Here is a 20,397-nt window from a genome sequence, read left to right as displayed (position 1 = left end):
AACTCCATGGAGTATATCTACCATCATATCCTGCTGGGCTCAAGAATAGAAAGAATCTATTATAAAAGGATATTTTAGCTAACTTTGTGTGTTAGGGTTTGCCTTTTCTAACAATTCCAATTTGTTCAAAACTCACCTTCTGAATTTATACGTTGGCTGAAGAGTCCATTTCTAACCTGAATAGTTTTTTTTTTCCTTTTGCCCCATGAAATTATGTTCATAAACCACTTGAAGAAGATATTGGAATTTGTCCAATGGAGAACCGGAAGGTATTGAACAACTGGACAACAATTAGAACAGATTAAAAGAATATGATAATAGTCTCAGTTTTGTTTCATTTATCTTTCATTGCACTTGTACATTCTGAACCTAAAAATTAACTCGAATTAGAACTATTCAAAATTTGCACGGAATTGCCTTGGCAAAAAGTGAGTTCCTCTTCATTGAAAGATTTCAAATAAAACATGAAGGTGACCAGTGAAGTAGGTATATTGGAGAAGGGATTCTTTTAAAGGTATGGATTGGACTGAGGTCCCTTCCAAATCTAAAATGCTGTAATTCTGGAAATTAAAACAATTTATGAAAAAAATCTATTTTAAGTAATAATGGTAAGACTCAAAATATAGTAGTTAGTTATTCAGTGTCATCATAACAGGGAGTTCTCAGTGGAGAGCCCAAGGAATTTGTGTTTGACTCTGTGCTGTTTAATATTTTTACCATTGACTTGGATGGAGACACAAACACCAAGCTGATTGCATTTGCTGATGACACAAGTTTTGAATGGACACACTGGATAAAATGGTTAGAATCAAAAAAGATTTGACAGAGTAGAATATTGAGCTGAATATAAGGAGATAAAATTGACAGCAAACTGGGAGAGTGGCTAGAGTGTTGGAACTGGCTTCAGGAAAGCCTGAGTTCAAATCCAGCCTCATCTGCTTAATTAGCCGTGTGATCATGGGCAAATCACTTAAGCTCTGCTGGTCTTATTTTCCTCATGTGCAAAATGGGGATAATAATAACATCTAATTCCAAGGGTTGTTATGAGGATAAAATGAAGCAATATTTCTAAAGTACTTTGTATACCTTAAAGTCCTATTTATATGTTTGCTATTATTATAATTGTGAAATTAAATAAGGATAAATGTTAAGTCTTGCAATGGGGTACAGAAAAATCTTCCCAGTCCTTCATGGTAAAATTCAGTACTCCTCCATGAAAACTTCCTAGATGTTCCCAATTAGAGCTAACTTTTCCTTCTCTGAATGCTTTGTGTGTATCTCCTCTAAGCCTTTTTTGTTGTTGTTCAGTCATGTGCCGATTCCTCCTGACCCCATTTGGGATTTTCTTGGCAAAGATGCTGGAGTAGTTTGCCATTCTCCTGTTCCAGTTCATTTTACAGATAAGGAAACTGGGGCAAATAGGGTTCAATGACTTACCCTGGGTCACACAGCTAGTAAGTGTCTGTGGCCAGATTTGAATTCACAAAGATGAGTCTTCCTGACTCCAGGCCTGGTGCTCTATCCACTGTGCTACCTCTCTGCCCTATATATATTTTTATACTTCTGGCAATATTTTGTTGCTGTCCATCTCTTGGATATTAAATTCAAAGACAAGTGTGAATGATGATAGAAATCTATTGCATTTAATGGAGTTATAAACTAAGTAAAAACTTTTGCATTTGATTTTTGTAAAGGTACCTTTTCCTGAATTAAAAGACTAATAGTATTTCAAGTAATGAGGTGACAATCCCACTGTACTCTGTCCTGGTCAGACCACATCTGGACTTCATGTTCAACTCAGCACACCATATTTTAGGAAGGGTATTGAAAAATAGGAGAGAGTTGAGAGGAGACAAGCATGATAATGAAGGGTCTTGAGATCATATAATATGAGAATTTGCTGAAGGAAGTACCTATTTTTAGCCTGCAGAAGAGAAGACTTGGAAAAGATTTGAAAGTTGCCTTCAAGTATCTGAAGGGCTGCAGAGCAAGGAGCATTATGAGAGGATGGCAAAGAGGTAAATTAATGTTTGATGTTAGGGGAATTTTTTTCTTAGAATTATGACTATCTAACATTGGAATGGGTGACTTTGAAAGGTATTATATTGTCCCTTTCTTGAAGTCTCCAAGCTCTTGCTTATTGGACCCAATTGTTAAAAAAAAGTGTAAAGGGTACACTTTAGGTACAATTTGGAAAAGAGCTTCTAATTCTGAAAATCTATGATTCCATGAAATAATACTGAATGCAGAATATCTATGTGTGCTGAGCTAGGAATACAGCCTTGAATCCTCCCATGTATATCTCCCCTATAATATGGCAGCAAGACTTTGTATGACCTGGCCTTGGATTTGGCTCAATTTTTCATATGTTCCATCTTCCTGAAACAAGTAAAATAAATACACGTATGCTGAAGCTTGGAAATACTCATACAATAAAACAAAAAGAAGTTTGAAAAGGTGCAGACCTTTGCCTGAATTCATGCAAAACCATAATTTTTAGAAGCCTATGAAGATAATAAAAATGAAACACCATGAGGTGCTTGTCAGGAGATGTGGAAGGGATTCATTCATGCAGTGAGCAAGGAGCTGAATTAATCATGGCTAGCATTTATACAGTGCTTTAAGGTTTTTAAAGAAGTTTATAAATATTATCTCATTTGGTCATCATACCAACTCTGGGAGGTAGATGCTATTATTATCCCCAGTTTTTGTTCAATAGTTTTCAGTCATGTATGACTCCTTATGACCCCATTTGGAGTTTTCTTGGCAAAGATACTAGAGTGGTTTGCTATTTCCTACTTTATCTGGTTTTACAGATGAGGAAATTGAGGCAAACAAGGTTAAGTGACTTGCCCAGGGTCATATAGCTAATGAGTGTCTGGAGCCAGATTTGAACTCAGGAAGATGAGTCTTTCTGATTCCAGGCCCAGCACTCTATCTACTGTGCAACCAAGTGACCCGTCCCCATTTTACAGTTGAGTAAGTGAGACAGAGTTTAGATGATTTGTATAAAACCATGCAGTCAATAAGTGTCTAAAGATGAATTTGAACTCAAGTTCAAATTAACTTCTAGGATTCTATGGTTCTGATACTAAATGCTCTTTTGTGCTACAATTTCCACTCCCATAGCACTAGATTTTCCTGGACAAAATCATCTTATAATCAATCCTGAAGGAAAGTAGAGTGGTTTTAAAACAAGCTTTTGATGGATAGCATGGAGAAAAAGCACACAGGCAGAAGTGGGATAAATTTTATAGACACACACAAACCCACATACACAATCACACACACTATCACACTATCTACATACATATATACATAGATACACACATTTTATATATATAGATATAGATAGACAGTAGCATTTGCTTAAGTGTATAAATAAAAACAAGTGACAGTAAGGAAAATGTAAAGGAAAAGGGCAAAATGGGCACATGTTTTAAAATCATTCTTGCAAAAAAATATTGGCTTATTAGACTCTTATTTAAGAAAATTAGCATAAGCTTGGGGCTAACCTTTCCTTCTCTTTGAACATTCTTACTTCATTTCTATATTTTCTTATATCATTAATTTAAGAGAACACTGATGCTTGTTATATCAGAAAAATAGTGTTCCTGTAGGATCACAGATTTTTATGAAAATCAGAAGTATGAGAGACCAAAAGAGTAGGTTACCCGGATGTCCATTGCTCATTTTGTCATTCAACCTTTCCTGTGTTCTTATAAACCTTGATTAAATAAGCCAGGGCTGATTTTCATGGTTGCCATAAAATTAAGGAGCAGAACTTTGAGTTTGATTGTGAAAGGCATTGGAGAGTGAGAGAGTTCAGAAAAAGGAATAATATTAAAAGTGATAGGTATAAAGCATAATTTGTTGTTCACAAACTATTATATAACTGCACAAGGACCATTGCAGAAATCCACGTGGGATCTCCATTAATACTAGATAAACTGGTTAATATCAGTTGACTGAACAGATGGAAGTCAATAAACATTTTAATTTGAAAATTACAAGGGAAAAATCACATTAAAGCAGATCATAAAAGTGATTACTTATATTGGAAAGAATCAGATGGAAGCCTGTATCATTTTAATACTGAATGATTGTAGGATATAGAACTGTAAGATGATTTTAGCCTTACTCTGCATCTTTATTTACTGCTCCTTTGTTTCATTGTGGTGTGGCATGATCCTGATTGCACTTTATAAAAATGGAATCATAGCTATAAAGGGTCATATCAAGCTAGAAGGTCTTTGAATATGATCACAAAGATGAAATATCATAAAAGGAACATTCTAGTTAAATTCAGAGTGGCTCATCAGCTTGACCAGTAGGTGACTTTTTTTTTTAAAGGAAGAACGTACAGCAACATATAAAAGTACCTATGGAATGTGGAGTGGCTGCCATGTTTGTCAGTCTTAACTGCCCATACTGACAAAAATCAGATCTTTCAAAATACTGAAATGACAAGTTATGGGGTCTAAATAATATTCACTGAATTTGACTATGTCTACATGATGTGAAACACATCTGAATAATTCACTAAACAATTCACTTTATACCATGTTATGTTGCTACTATATACATATAACTGTTACTTCAGAATGGATGACTGTTTCACAAAATCACTGGCTATTATTATAGGAAAACGGTTTTGGAACTCTTTATTCATAGGTTTCTCAATATTCAAAATAGGTCCAGGGCTGCTCATATAAAAATAATTTCATCAAAATGTGTAAATAGTAGATAACATTGTATATTGTCCATGAAAGTATTTGAATGTAGGTTAATTGATGTCTAATTTACCTAAGGCAAAATAATTGAACAATTTTCTGCCATCATCTTATTCTATTAAAGGCCTTAGAATTTCTTCATTAAAAAAAGAAATCAAACATTTTAATTCCAAACATCTTCAGTTATGTTGGCTTTTAAATAAACTGTATAAAATACACCTATGAAATTAAATTGTTACTCAGGAGTTATTGAAAATTTCAAATTTTTATATTCCATATTTCTAAGGTTTTATACTCTGTCAATATCTTTAGCTTGGAGCTAACAGTCAAAGAGCCAGGAAGAGTAATGTTCCCTGGTAGGACATTATTGTAATTTCAGATTTGTTAATTCTGTAATACAATCGCTTTTTTGAGGTTTCTACTAAAATGCATTCGAAAACATGTGATGAATGCTTCAGTTGTCCAGGTTAGCTAATGCTGGAGGCTAAAGAAGATTCAAAATAAAATAGCTCATTGTTAGTCAGCCATCGCTGACTCTTTTTGACCCCATTCGGGGTTTTCTTGGCAAAGATACTGGAGTGTCTGGCCATTTCCTTCTCCAGCTCATTTTACTGATAAGAAACTGAGGCAAATAGGGTTAAGTGACTTGCCCAGAGTCACGTAGCTAGTAAGTGTCAGAGTCCAGATTTGAACTCATGGGGCTGAGTCTTCCTGACTCCGAGCTGGCACTCTATCCACTGCTCCACCTCATTGCCCTACAAACTCCAATTTACAAGACTGAACATTTCCATCATTTCAGAAAAATATCAAGCTAGAATTTGGCACACAGATTAACAGCCTGGATGCAAATTTGTTTACACAAAATATTTAAATCTATTCAGCTGTTTTGATTTAGAGATCTATCAAACCTTAAACTCTCAGGGTTTCTCAATACATAAAATTCATTTAGACACTCTCTAGTCAAAAAAAGGAAGTCATACCCAGTGAGTGCAAAGTAACTACTTTTAAACATTGAAATGTTATTATAAATATTGACTGGACTTCTTAGTTTAGTTATTTAAACAAAGTGTTAATAAAACCAAAGTGTTTGCTATCAATTTTATCACTCTGTTCAATGACTACATGCTGCATTTCTAAATATAATTACCTATGTCACAAATGTACATCATTAGTTACAAAGGAATGCTAGAGAATGTGTGCAATAAAGCAAATTTACAACCAGAAGAAAAACATACAGGGCTTGGTAATGTTCTGCAGAAGCATGTTTCTCTATGAAAACCTATTTTTGGACATTTTTAAAGGAAAAAAAAACATTAAACCTAAACTTCTGGGAACTAAGATCCATTTTAATGGCAATATTTTTCCATGTTGTATTAAATCTGGGTGACATAGGATACTTTCTGTAAAGAACTCAAGTTGAGCAATACCCATGCAGCAGGAGTTAAACAGGCTCCAACAAAGAACAGATAAATACGGCTAAGTATGCCAAAGGTATCATCATGTATGATAAGAAAAAGCAAGAAGAACAATGAAGATGTTCATTGTGTAACTAATGTAGTTTTGAATACCTCTAAAGGAAGCTCTCCAGCATGGCATATTTATGGATGGATATGATTAAGAGTCACACAGAGTGGTCAGGGATGAGTCAGTTGTGATTGGAATTATGGGAGGGAATACCCTCACTGTTGGTATAGATTTCTCAAAGTATTTAGGTCCAGAAAATATCATTTCTCAAAGTCACTTGTTGTTTAAAAGTGATGATAATTTCAAATAATATCATACCATTTAAGTATTCATCCAGGATAAGTCAAAATTCTAATATTCCAAACAAGACTTCTAGTCTTGTAAGTCATAATCTGATTTAAAGGTAAATGAAATGTAAGATAAAGTAGTATCATGGGACAAATGGAATAATTAAAAACACTTTTTTTCTCCAGATTTTCCAAGATAGGTATCCTTTAAGATTTAAAAAAAATGCCCCTATCATTGGCTTTAGAGTATCTTCTGATAATTTGAATTCCAATCAGTAAACATACCAAGGACTAATAATGATGTGCTAAAGTTCATGTGAAGTGGTAACAGAAGGCAACTGAAAACTCCCTAATAAAAAGAATTATGTAGAAAGTGACAGAAAGGAATAAATATCCTCCTTTTTAAAGTCCATTTAAAGAGAATCAGAGAGCAATTGTTTTTTAAGTTTTTTTGGGAGATTTATTAAAAATAGACTTCTACAAATAGAAAAAAGACAAATATAAAAAAATTATCCATAAAAATAAATTGGCAGACCTGGAAGAATTTTTTTTCTTCCACAAAGTACTGTTCTGATACCTCTTTAAGCCATGGAAATGGCCTGAAAAATATGCCAGCAATTTCTGGCAGGATCTATCAAACTGGTAAGACTTTATATATATATATTTGTGGTAATGGACGGATTCTACTTTCCAAAGACTGGCAGACATAAGGGGAAAGAGGGTGATCACCAGTAGTCTGGAAACTTGGGGAAGTATTGTTTGACCATAACAACAAAAGAAACATACAAAATGGTCCTCAGTCCTGGGTGGTCCCCTTCTGCTACTACAATAGTTATGGTAGACTGGAGGAAAGGGGGAGAAGTTGATAAGAATCACAGGGTTTTGTTGTCCCTCTATAACATTTAAATTAGATGTTGGTACACTAAACATCAGACATCTGTCCAATGGCCAAAGGGTTGACATTCCACTGAAGGAATCAAGTCATATCAATTTTTTATGCTTGCTGTGATGAAATCAATAGAAAGATTAAAGTTATGGCTATATGGAAGTACAGTTCACAGGTTCTCCTCTCAGTGAGGTAAATAATGGAGTGGGTAGACTTGGTGTTATCATGGTCCCAAAGATAACAAGCAACATCATTTCATGACACATTTGGTCAACTGATATTGCAATACTCATGGTCACTATTTATGCAAACATAAACAAAATTATCATAAATTTAATTTGTAGCTTATATGCTAATATCTCCTTCAGATAATGAGGAGATAGAAAAGTTATATTAAAAACTCAATGAAGACCTCTGAAGTAAAGGGACATATAGTAGATTCTCAGTGAAATCAAGGAAGAGATTGGAAAGGATAAAGATAGACAAATTTTACATATTGAGAGTCCACCCATATGTCTTATTCTGAAAAAAAAAAGACATTCTTTAGTTACTTGCTTTTGATGTTGCTGCTGTGTGAACTCATACATATTTTGACCACTGGTATAAATGGACAATTATTTGGGCCAGAATTAAATAAGACATAAAGGGCAGTTTGGAATGCCTTTTGGAGAACAGCAGAGTTCCTTTAAGTACCCCTGCATTTTCACAGAAAGAGAGAACTATCTTTTTAATAACAGTATTCTTTTAGTACTGTTATATGTTTGCAAGTCATAGTCTTTGAAGAATTAAAAATGTGTATCATGCAGAAGGAGAGGTACATGGTGGGTATGAACAGATTACAACATACAAAAAATAGGAAACTTCAAAGAAAAAAGTGGATTAAAGTTTAATATCAGGGAAATATATGCTAAAAATAAAGAACGGATGATAATGTTAAGAAGGGGGGATAAGAAGTGGATTTCTTGGTTTGTTCTACTTATCTTCTCATGGAATAAGAGGGGGGAAGGAATGTATCTAGTCTGTTGGGTAGAACATTTGTGGTGAATTTATGGGAAGGCATGGAGCAGAGGCACATAGTATATGTCAAACATGGATGGTTTGTTATTTACATGGGTGGCAAAAACATCCAAAACTGTGCAATCACAGAATCTGAATATTTAAATCTTTCCAAAATAGTTGTTAAAATTCTGGAATCTGCAATTGTGGAAATGATTTTGGAACCTGATCTTTATCATTGACTTAAATTGTCTTGGTCAAGTCTTATCTGAAAAACGAAAATGATGTTTGACTTCATCTATGTTTTATGGATTAAATGATATCAAAGAAATTTTTTTATAAGGGGGATATTTCAACTTTAAAGTGTTATAATGTAGCAATTACACCCCACATGAAATTATATTTGGGGCATGGAAAATTTTTCTTGCACAGTCACTATAAAATTAAAAAGAATGTTTCTTAAAAATGTGTTCACAGGAGCATGAGTTCCTATAATGCAAGTAAAATGCATGTGTGTGTGTGTGTGTGTGTGTGTGTGATTCTGTAGCAGTTTTGTAAATAGGAAGCTCAGAAAGGCTAACTGTAGTTAATAGCTTAATATTAAAATGAATTTCCTCACCTTTTCCATGGAGATGTGATGACTATTTTTAGAACATTAAGGGACATATTTATTTTTACTTTTTAAAATATCCATGTGTGTTTATATAACCAGTGATTTATTTTTACAATTAACCCCTCAGATGAGGAGGTGCAATTTCAATTTCAATTATTTTAACACATTTGTATCTCTTTTAAAACCTGGTATTTGTCCCTTTCTCTCATGCATTTTTCCCCAAATCACTCTTATACAATCTATTCAATTAAACAAGTATGAATTCAACACCCACCACATACTTAAAACACTTCTAGTTACTGTGGGTGTATGTTACAATGGAAACAGCAAGACATGTAGGGAAAGTAGAATTGTATTTGAGTTCCAATTGAGATACTTATTGTGTTACCTTGGCCAACTTACAAACCTATTTGAAACTCAGTTTCCTTATCTGCAAAATTTTGGTTTAAAAAAAAAAAGCAACCTTGTACCAATCTGCCATAGTAGACAGAGTGATGGATTTGAATTAGGAAGATTTGGATTCAATTCTCACATCTGAAAATTACAAACTGCATGACTACAGCCAAAGTTTAGCACTGAGCCTCAAGCAACTTGTTATAGACTTACTTTACTTAGTTATAGATGGGTTAGTAGAAGTTTCTACTATTCACAAAGCACAATTCTTTGATATATTGACATTTCTAAATTGTTTATTTGTAATAGGAACAAATGCAATATTATGCATAAAGTACTTTGTAAATGCACTAAAATGATATGTAAATGTGCCAACTATAATTTTTATAAAGGAGGTCTGGTCTTCCTCTCTGAGAAATGTACACTTGAAATAATAAGATATGAAATAATTACAAAGCAGTTCAATGACTTAAAATTTTGAGCATACATCAGAAAGTCAAAAGATTTGGCTCTGTCACTGACTAGCTATCTGACTGGTCGAGTCCTTTGGGCTTCAGTTTTTTATCTTTAAAATAAAAATTTTGTTCTAAAATATTTTAAGATATCTTGATTAATTTTTTAAAAATCTAATGATGATAATTGTTTTTTTAAATGAATATAAGCATGTGTCATAAGCTATTGTACATATGCTAGGTATTATGGGATATTAGGAAGAAAAAAAAATGTGTGATTTTGTGAAATCAGTGTTACCTTCACTTATCAAAGTAGCCAGCATGGAGGATGAGGAAGGGCATTGAAAGTGGTGAAATCTGAGTAAATTGAAGGAAGAACCAGTGCATGATATAAATAAGAATATGAAGCAGGAATGCATATGATGTGGTGGGGGCAATGTTGAGACTTTATATGTAGTATTATAGTTCTGTATGCCCCTGACTTTGGAGAAGTCATTTAACTTCTGAAGGTTCTGTTTCTTCATTTATTAATTAAAAGAGGTAGAATAAAGGAACTCAGGCTTTTTCTAGTTCTAAAATTATGCAGTTCAACAAACTGGATCTTCCACTTACCTTCAGTGATTGGGTAACCATTGAGTATGCCATTCATTATAAAAATAAAATAGCAAATAGCTCCACAAGTAATATGAAGGCTTGGCATATTTTCAGTATTTAGGATGAAAGAATAGTGGAGTTAGAAAGAAGTCTTTCTTAATTCTTCTGAGCACATTAACTAGCTGTGGAACCCTGAATAGGTGACTCACTTTGTCTCTGTGCAAGTCATTTAAATTATGCTCCAGAACAAGCATAATATCTACCCTAATGAATGTAAAAATAATGAAAATAGATGAGAAAAAATTTATTTTTAAGTATTTAAATATATGTCTTTATTATTATCATTGTTAAAGCAGACCAATCATGAAGGCTTGGGGTCAGATCCTACCATACCAGCTGCATAAGCCTAGCAAAGGCACATGAATTCTCAGTGCTCCGGGCAAATTTCTAAAAATATAAATTACAGAACAGCTGCAAATCTGAATTGGTTAAGGGAGGAGCTTTCTTCCTCAATGATTTCATTTCATCAATGAAATCATAGTTCTATATGAAATATGTACTTGTATTCATTCATTCATTCTTTCTTTCATATATACATATGTATAAATGAATGAATGGGAAAAGCACTTATTAAATATTTACTATGTGCTAGGATCTGTGCTAAACACTGGTAATATAGATATTGTTGCTATTGTTTGTCCTTCATTCTCGAAAAGGATCATGGCATCAGGAAGGTGATGCCATTACTTGCAAATGAATTGGATTTAGATGAGAGAGAGCTGTACAAATTCACCAGCGTCACTTTCTCCTCCAGAGCAATTTGGGTCCAGTGGCAAGATATAAATCAGGATGACTGGAGATGGCCCTGGATGCAGTGCAAGACCTTGGCCTTTTTAAGCTAAGATCTTTCTCAGGTCTCAGTTTGACTGAGGCAATGCACATTCAGTGATTAAGGGTAGGTAAGAGGGGGTACCTAGGTGGCGCAGCAGATAGAGCACCTGCCCTGGATTCAGGAGGACCTGAGTTCAAATCTGGCCTCAGACACATAACACTTACTAGCTCTGTGACCATGGGCAAGTCACTTAACCCCATTGCCTGACCAAAAAAAAAAAAAAAAAAAGGTAGGTAAGAAATGAGGCAAAGAATGGCCTCTTACCTAGCAAAAAAATCAATCTAAGAGGGGAAGACCCTCACAGTTTCTGCCCAAGACAGAAGCAATTGGTATTTACATTCACTCTGAGCCATTGTTGGCCAATCAATGAGAGCCAAAGTGATTTATGTCTCTTAGGAAGATAGCATTCTTAATGCTTCAGTGGCTCTGTAATCTCATCCTTCCATCTCTATATCTATGATCCTTATAGATATTCCCTTCAATAATGCAGATTATAACTCATCTGTGCTTGTCTATCTTTTGAGATTCTGGTCTATGTTGAACAAATTCCATACCAGTGTTCCATTTAATATTCTGAGAGTAGAGTGGAATGCTCAATAAAATAATCAGTATTGAAGATATCTGGATACCCTCCAACTTAAAAATTCTATGATTCTAACTTCGGTAATTTTATTTTTTTTAAAAACTTAACAGAGACCAATTAAAATGATCATTTCCATATATAAAATAGAACAGAAAAGAAATGATTGCAAAGGAATCTTCAAATCCCTCTTACATATGGTGTGCTTTCCTTTTTAAGTATAAAATAAATTCAAATGTAACTGTTAAAGGCACTTTTTGTTTGTTTGACCATGATGCCTTTTGGCTTTCATTCTATTCACTTCTATGATTTAAAATTTCTCAAATATCAATGACCATTCTTTATTTATTTCTTCCTTTCTTTCTATGCTACAACAGACTTCTACTGCTTCCTCTTTCCCCCATTAACTGTTATAGTATATATCAGAGGGAAACTTGAACTTTGGTATGTTGACTTTTGCAAATGAATAATTTTTTAAATGGATAATAATTTCATTCTTTACATGAAATAATCTACAATTTAAAATATATCAATTCCCATTTTATCACTGATCCATTGAATACATATATATATATATATATACATACACACACACACATGTAGGCACAGATACATATGTTTATGCATATATTTTCATATACTTATGGAAATCTATACAGTCTAGTCCTCTGATTTCATAAGTGTAGGTAACTCTCAGGAAATTTCTTCTACAAGTGAAGATTAACAACTAGTCCTCAATGCTTATTTTAGAGATTTGCCTGGAGCAATGAGAAATAAAGTGACTCACCAATCTTCACACAGCTAGGATGTATTAAAAGAAGATACCTGAGCCCATTGCCTTCTTGACTTCAAGGCTAGCCCCTGGCATGTGAATACACATCCAGTCTTGCATAATCAATATTCAGTTGGAGTTTTCCATGCATTGAGGCATTGTTTTTAATGACATAATTAAACTATTGAGTACTATCTTTTTTGACTTTATAGTATTGTAGTCCTGGGTTTTTTTTTTGTTTGTTTGTTTTGTTTTGTTTTGTTTTTTTGTTAAGCAGTACTACATTGACTAGCAGAATACAATAAAAAAAACATGCTATCTCTGACCTCAAAGAGCCTGTGATCTTAAATAGTTGTCTCATTTTACACTCATTCAGTGGCTGGTTGAGATATTCTAGTACATTGGCAAGCTTTTTACTACATTGTAAAGTATTTCAACTCCTTCCTATTAAATAAATTCTTCTATTTTCACTTTGAAACCTCCACTGAAGTGTCTTACAGGGGTTCTAAAAAGCATTAATGTTTAATTAAAATTGAATTTAACCTTAAAGCAATGTATTTTGTTGAACTATTATCTCTCCTTTAATGTGTTACTGCATTCTTATGATATCACATGATGAGAATATTATTAGACTATGGAGTCCATGGAAAAATTTTATAGAAGAAAAGTATATAAAATTTATGCATTTAGCCAGTGGACTCCATTACAAGTAAAGATAACACCAAACTAGAAAGAACTGATGAAATACAACTTCTTAGAATTTAACTAAGAAAATATGTATGAATAAGATATGTATTGAAATAAAGTAACATGTATTTGAAAAGGAAGCACAAAATCATAAAATGTGTGTAATTGAATTATCTCAATTCTCTCGTATAATCCTTATAATGTTCTATAGGAAATGTTTGTATTATCGTGATCTTGCTTACATGATGAGATAAGGTGGTAAAGGAAGAGATTCTCACTCACTGAAGATCAGCAGGGATTTATCTTTAGAACACTCAGGAGAATTAAATATTTCATTTAAAAAAAATCTTTTCTTTGTCATTCTTGCCTTAGTAAATAAATGAAACTATTCTTTTCCATTTATATGGAATAAACCTACATTGTTGGGTGGTTTATATAAGACTGGTTATAAATATTATTCTACAAATATTACTTGCCATGCCATTTTTTGGAATTGAAATTTTTCTACTAGTATTTAAAAAAATAAACCTGTTGGTAAAGTTGATGTGGCATAGTTAAAAGAACTGTGGACCTACAACCAAGTGAACTAGGTTGTAGAGGGTTAGAGAAGTCTCAATAGAAATTAGGATGATTCTCTTGTGATCCCAGAACTGCTCCTTAAAGTATTTCTTTGGCCTTGGAGAATTCACTTGCAGAATGACAGAAATGCGCAGGATGCCAAAGATCATATATTCCAATTTATATCTAAACAGGAATCCTTCTACAACACTCCACCAGCGGTCATCCAGTTTCTACTTAAAGATGTATGGAAGTGTGGTGAGGGGGTGATACTACCTATCAAAGGGAGCCTTTTCCAATTATGGATAGCACCAAGTGTTAATGAGTTTTCCTTGGCATCAAGCCTAAATCTGCTTTTTTAAACTTCTACTCACTATTCCTAGTTCTACCCTGTGGGACTAAGCAAATTAAATAAGATTTATCTTTTCATATAATAGTCATTCATATATTTGAAGACAGCTATCCTTTACCTTCTAAGCCTCCTGTTCTCCAGATTAAACAATCTGGTTCCTCTAAGTGATTATTATATGGGACAAAGCAGAAACTCTTCAACATCCTTGTCTTCTTTCCTTGGACACTCTTATTTATTGATATTCCTCCAAGCTATAAATAAGTACTATTTTCTTTATCTCTCACATGCTCTGGGTGGGCTACATATTCTTGGATAGTCCTTCAAATTTAAGAAGGTTTTCATAGGCCATGTGTTGTAAAGTGTGTTATTCCATTTTAATCTATTAATCATTTAATCCACAAAGATGGGGAACTACTACACTAGCTTTGTTAGTGGGCTACCCTATAAGCTTTTAGATAAAAGTAGAGAATAACAACCATATAATATGAGTCAGTTAAATCTCTGGTCACAGGTCATCAAATATAATTCTACACAGAGAAAAATAAAATTACACATAATTTAAATGACATAAGATATATTGTTTGCTGCCTTAATTTCATTGATAGGTTAGATATTTTCATCTTATTGCAGACATATGCTTGAAAGTAAGGAGTGGGCATACTTTCTTGTCAATCATACAAAGGTTTTTCAAAAGAACATGTGTCTTCCCAAGAGTGTTGACAAATGACCTTACTTTCTTTGAAAAGGTTTGGGGAAGGAAACAACATAGATTAGATATCTCTGAGTTCCCTTCTGGAGAGGCCAATGAACAATCTGGCTAAGCAAGCCACTTCTGAGACAGGTATGCCTCTACCAACACAATTAGACTCACTTTTCACAAGATGGAAAATGCTTAATTCTGGATTAATGAGCACAACTGTGAAATTGCGAACATACTGCACATCCACAGGCACAGTTTGGTAAGACAAAACAACAACAACTTTATTAACACATAGGGAACACGTGTGTATGTGTGCATATGTGTGATATCTTTTGTGTATACATATGTGTATATTGAGCTTGAGATACAAATACACACATGTATGTATTATCCACATACAAGGCAATCTTAGTTTATTATCCACATGCAAGGCAATCCTTTTATTGACTCCCTAAAAGTCCTTCCTTCCCATCTTCTTCATAATTTAAGTTCTCTTGGTTCTCATTATTGAAAGTACAATGACAGTGCTGAAATTACTGCCCAACATTTCTGTTCAGGTATTTTTGCAAAGGCTGCTGATGCTACCACCAGGGAACTCACAAATTCAGGAAAATGGAGTTTTGTAAAAATGGAGTTCACTCATAATGATAGATTAAAAGACAGAAATCATTCCCCACCCTCCGCCACCCCCAACTACTGCCACTGGGAATGCTAGCCACTAGTTGGTAAGTTCTTCCACAAGCTTATTTTTGTAATCAGGTACTTTGGAAAGACCGGTCAGCCACAGAAGCCCTCCCTCGCCCAAGGGAGCATTATTTTTATAGAAAAAAGTCACATCTAATAATAATAATGAGAAAGAGGATGCTAATTATTATTATTAAATTTGAATAGCTGTGCTTCATTATTATTCTGTAACTCGCTGCAATCCCAGTGAGGGTATCGCTTTCAGACAGCAGCTGCTACTTGCCTGGAGAGCGCCTCTCCAGGAGCTTTAGAACACACTCTGTTGTTTGACTTTCTTCCCACCCTCCGCAGAAGGACCTTAAAGTATTCAGTGGGGACACTCTACTTTCGCATTTCGCCAAAATGAGCTGGAAAGAGGTGGTCTGTGGCCTCAGTCTCCTCATTCCACTCCTTTTCCCTCCTTCTCCCTCGCCTCTCCCACTTCCCAGGCATGTTTCCAAAGTTCTAGAGCATCCCGTGGCCATAACTGTGTACGTGGAAAAGAGAGATGGTCTGGGTGAAGCAGATGCTGGAGTTCGGAGGATGGCCCCTTCTCTTTCTAAAAGCCCTCACTAGATACTGTGGCAGCGGCGGCAGCAGTAACAGTGACCATCTGGACTCCCGAGAAACATTAACCTACTGTTACCCGCTCAACCGCTTCCTCCTCGGGGGCGCACCCACTCACACACTCGCTTCTTTCAGAGCCTCCTCAGTGTCAATTCATCCTAACCTCCGCTCCCTACAGAGACATCAGCAGAGGCGGTGTCCTCCATCAGTTTAACCCTAGAGTCAATCGATTAAAAGTTCAGGTAGAGAAGCTTCGGGAATAAATGAACATATGCCTTAGGAGGAAATAAAAAAGGATGCAAGGCACATCTTTCTGTAAGCCTGGGGGAACAATGAGGCTGGATCCTGGCTTCCAACATATAAGGACCAAAATACAAATACTAGACAGATCCATGGTGGTGTTTTAATCAGGATATCAATTTTAAACATACACACGTGTGTGTGTGTGTGTGTGTGTGTGCATTTGTGTATGCGTTTATGCATGCATGCTTATTTGTGAATATATTTTATGTGCCCCCTATCCCCAGTGATGGGGCTTAAAGCAGTGCATTCCTGGAGTCTGGGATAGTGAGTTCAAATCCTACCTCTGACATTTCCTTACTATAGAATTAAGGACAGGTTAGTCAACCTCTCTGAGCCTCAGTTTCCTCATCTGTAAAACGAGGCTGTTAGATTAAATCGCTTCTATAACACTGTCCAGCTCTAGCCCTATGCTCCAGTCAGTTTAATCGATCACATATCTAGAACTGGAAGAGATATCAGAGGCCGTTTAATTCAAGCTCTTGTTATACAAAAAAGAAAAATGAAATCTAAAGGTATTAGGTAACTTGTACAAGGTCACCCGTAGGGAGCTGCAGAAAAAGAATTCGAACTCGGGACTTTGTACTCTAAAACTGGAATCTTTATATCCACCAGTTTCGCTAAAAGCTGTGGTGCGCCTGTGTGTGTGCGCGCGCGTACGGGCCTGGGTCTCTGTCTTAGAGCGCATAGCCACCGCACCAGCCCCCAGAGGAACTCCCTGGGAAGAGATAAAGGTGGTAATTTGTAAAGATATGCTAATGACTACAGTGGCTTTGAGCTGTTGAGAGACTCAGATGCCCCTTCCCCCCTACCTCTTCCTTCCTGCTTTGATAGTGAGAGTTTGGAGGGTTAGGGGAAGGGGTGGGGAGCTGTGACAGGCCTCTGGCTGCTGGTGGCCTGGGTTGTCAGGAATTCCATCGCCTTGCAGTTCAGGAGAGCAGTGTATACACATCAGGCAGCATGGTCTAAGCCACGGAGACACCCTCGGACTCAGGGAAGCCTGGGGCATGTGAGCTAGCAAGCCACTCAGCTGAGGAAATGGAGCTAAGAAGGGGAAGGAGGAAGACATTTTTTTTCTTCTCACCTCCTACTAGACTCGGATTGTTTGTATCTTTCTCAGCTTAGCCACACTTTCTTTTCGTTCATATCCACAAGGGAAGGAGCGTGGGAAAGCACCCCCTTTGTGCATGTATATATAGACCGAATGTAGGTAGTGGTACCTCTAAGACAGAAGCTCATCTCTTTTCTAGACTAGGCAGATAGACTGCAGCTTCCTCGGGCAGCAGTGGCTCAAAGGGCTTGCTGACTCCAAACATCTCCTTCCTCTCCTCCCTTGACCTCCCCCCTTCCCTCAGTCCCCTAGGTGTACTTTAAATGTTCAAGGAGGAAGATCGGGTTGGCATTTCAACAAATGTATAAAACACATAAACGGATTAAAATTCTACAAGTGCTTGTACATGCATGTAGAATATATGTATATATCCCTATATGTATATGTATATTATATGTATATAGTCTATGTACATTCTTATAAAACCCACACTTTATCTTAATGTCTACTCATTTTAATCTTTCCCCAGCAGGATTGATATTGATCACAATTTTACCTCGAAGGCAATGGTGTTTTGCATAAGTCTCTGAAATGGCTGTGCAATGTATATTTGAGAGTATGAAATTATGTAGGTAAGAAATTACTGGGAAGATTGTTTCTCAAATGTCAGGTGCTTTTCTTTCAGCTAACTTAGGGTTTTGAGATCTTAGAAGTTGGATGTACATGAAAACATCCAAGGTCTATAAGAAGTGAGATCTCAGTATATAGTAAAGGCCTGATGGACAAACAGAAATGGTCTAGCCAAATTAAAGAGAGAAAGAGAGAGATCTGAAAAGCAGGGCTTAATCTAGTCTGGAATTCTGTGTTTCAAGGCTAGCAAGAGAAACCCTAGAGAACAACGCTCAAAAAAGAAAGCAGACGAAATCAGCAGGGCCCTGAGAGAAAGTACCTAGGAGTTTGATACCAAGGAGAAGGAATTTGAAGCACATAGACGCTTCCTTTAAAAAAAAAATGTATAAGGGGACCAGTTTTGAGACTGACAAAAGTGGAAGTGGCCTTGGAAGAGATCTCTATCACCTAAGATAGATCACTTGAAAAATACCTCCTGTGAACAGTAGGCTATTCTTTCTGGAAGGCACCAAAGGAGAGAGTAATACTCCAAGCCCCTTCAAGAATGGAATGGGATGATTTTTTTTATTTTATTAAAAAATTAAAAACATAAGATATCTAGAGACAAGGAAGGTCAGATTGTTTATGTCACTTACAGCAAATTAACACTTCATTCATTTTTCTGGCGCGTCTCATTCAGAACATACGGTAAGTGCGGGTTACAATACTATAATTGCAGTCAGCGCATCTTGGTATCCTGTCAGGCTTGTCTGAGCTTCCCGCTCCGATACTCCCCCGCCCCACCTCCCCATTCTTCCGCCCCCAAAATGTTTTTCACTCAACAGGTACCACAAAAACTTGCAGTTAACCCGTGGTCATCTTTTTCCAAAGAAAGACACCCTAGTTCTTTAATTCTATAGGATGCTGCCTCCACGCGACTCCTACTTAAAAAACACCCGTCTCCTAAGGAGCTCCGGAGCCATCTATTAAACTAGCCTTGTGGCCCGCAAACTAAACATTAATACTAAGATCCTAATACGTCGAGCAGACAACCGTAAGGTGGTCCGGTGCAACCAGAAACACGTTTTATGCAGAAAACTATAGTTCTAAGGCGATGAGGATGTTTTCTATGTATTGGCTTGGATCTCTGAAAGAAAGGCTCTTGCCAAAATATGCTTTAATGCAAGCTGAGGATTAGAGAGCATTTTGCTTGCACATAGAGACAGAGAAAGCCCCATTGAATTAAGAATGTTAAAAAAAACAAACAACCATAACCACATTACCTATCATTGAATATAGCGTTAAGATAAAATAGCACAAGGTAGCCCTCCCACTCCTTTGAAACATGAATTATTATTTCTACGGAATGCAAATGCACTGCTTTCTGTGTGAGGACAACCAGCTGCAAGCTGTACAATAAACTGTTTCATAAAGACAGAGCCAGATTGCAGTTCAGAGAGTCACCCCCTTTAAAAAGGAAGAAACATGCAGTTTGTGTTGACAACCTCTGTGTGCCTATGCAAAAACCGACATTTAAAACTGGGTCCACCTTCCCCCCCCAAAAAAATCCCGAGATCGATAGTGTCTATTCGAGCTGCTCTGTGGAGGAGGAGGAGGAGGAGGAGGAGAAGGAGAAGGAGGAGGAGGCAATTCATCCAAAATTCATCATTAGTCATAAACACCTCAAGAGTATTTCTTACAGCAATTAATAGACAGCAGGGTGCGTGTGAAGTTGTAGAATGAGGCTTTCGGGTTCATTTCTTCCCCTGCCTATTTCATGGAGATCCCTTTCACATGCTCCCCAATGTTCCCTGCATCCCTGCTGCTTTACATGACATTTTACATTTCCACCTCTCCAATGTGCATGTGACATTCACTTCTACCTGTCTGAACAGGAGACTTTCTGGAGGTCTTTCATTTATTTATTTATTTTGGTCTTCAGATAATGACTTTCTTTCTATCTTTATTCCTCCCCCAGAGGCTCTATCTCTGCACTTCATGGCATTTCATGCTTTTAAAATTTTTATCTTTCCCAACCCTTCTGCAAGGTCCCAGTGCAGCTCTTCTACACCCTTCCATTCATCCATAGGGACACGCATATAGAGAATGCACAGATGCATGCAAATACATTCATCTATCTGTCTATCTATCTATCTATCTATCTATCTATCTATCTATCTATCTATCT

At 36.0% G+C, this 20,397-nt stretch overlaps 1 protein-coding gene across 3 annotated transcripts in view; it reads right to left on the bottom strand.

The window, feature by feature from the left end:
* CSMD3 (CUB and Sushi multiple domains 3) overlaps positions 1-20,397 on the bottom strand; it is a 1,542,511-nt gene that overhangs the window by 1,521,319 nt on the left and 795 nt on the right. The gene's annotated exons all lie outside the window — the stretch shown is intronic.

The sequence above is a fragment of the Vombatus ursinus genome, unplaced genomic scaffold, assembly GCF_900497805.2.
Source record: "Vombatus ursinus unplaced genomic scaffold, bare-nosed wombat genome assembly UNPS02010284.1, whole genome shotgun sequence".
NCBI classification, from domain to species: domain Eukaryota; kingdom Metazoa; phylum Chordata; class Mammalia; order Diprotodontia; family Vombatidae; genus Vombatus; species Vombatus ursinus.
This window is presented reverse-complemented; position numbering and strand designations above follow the sequence as displayed.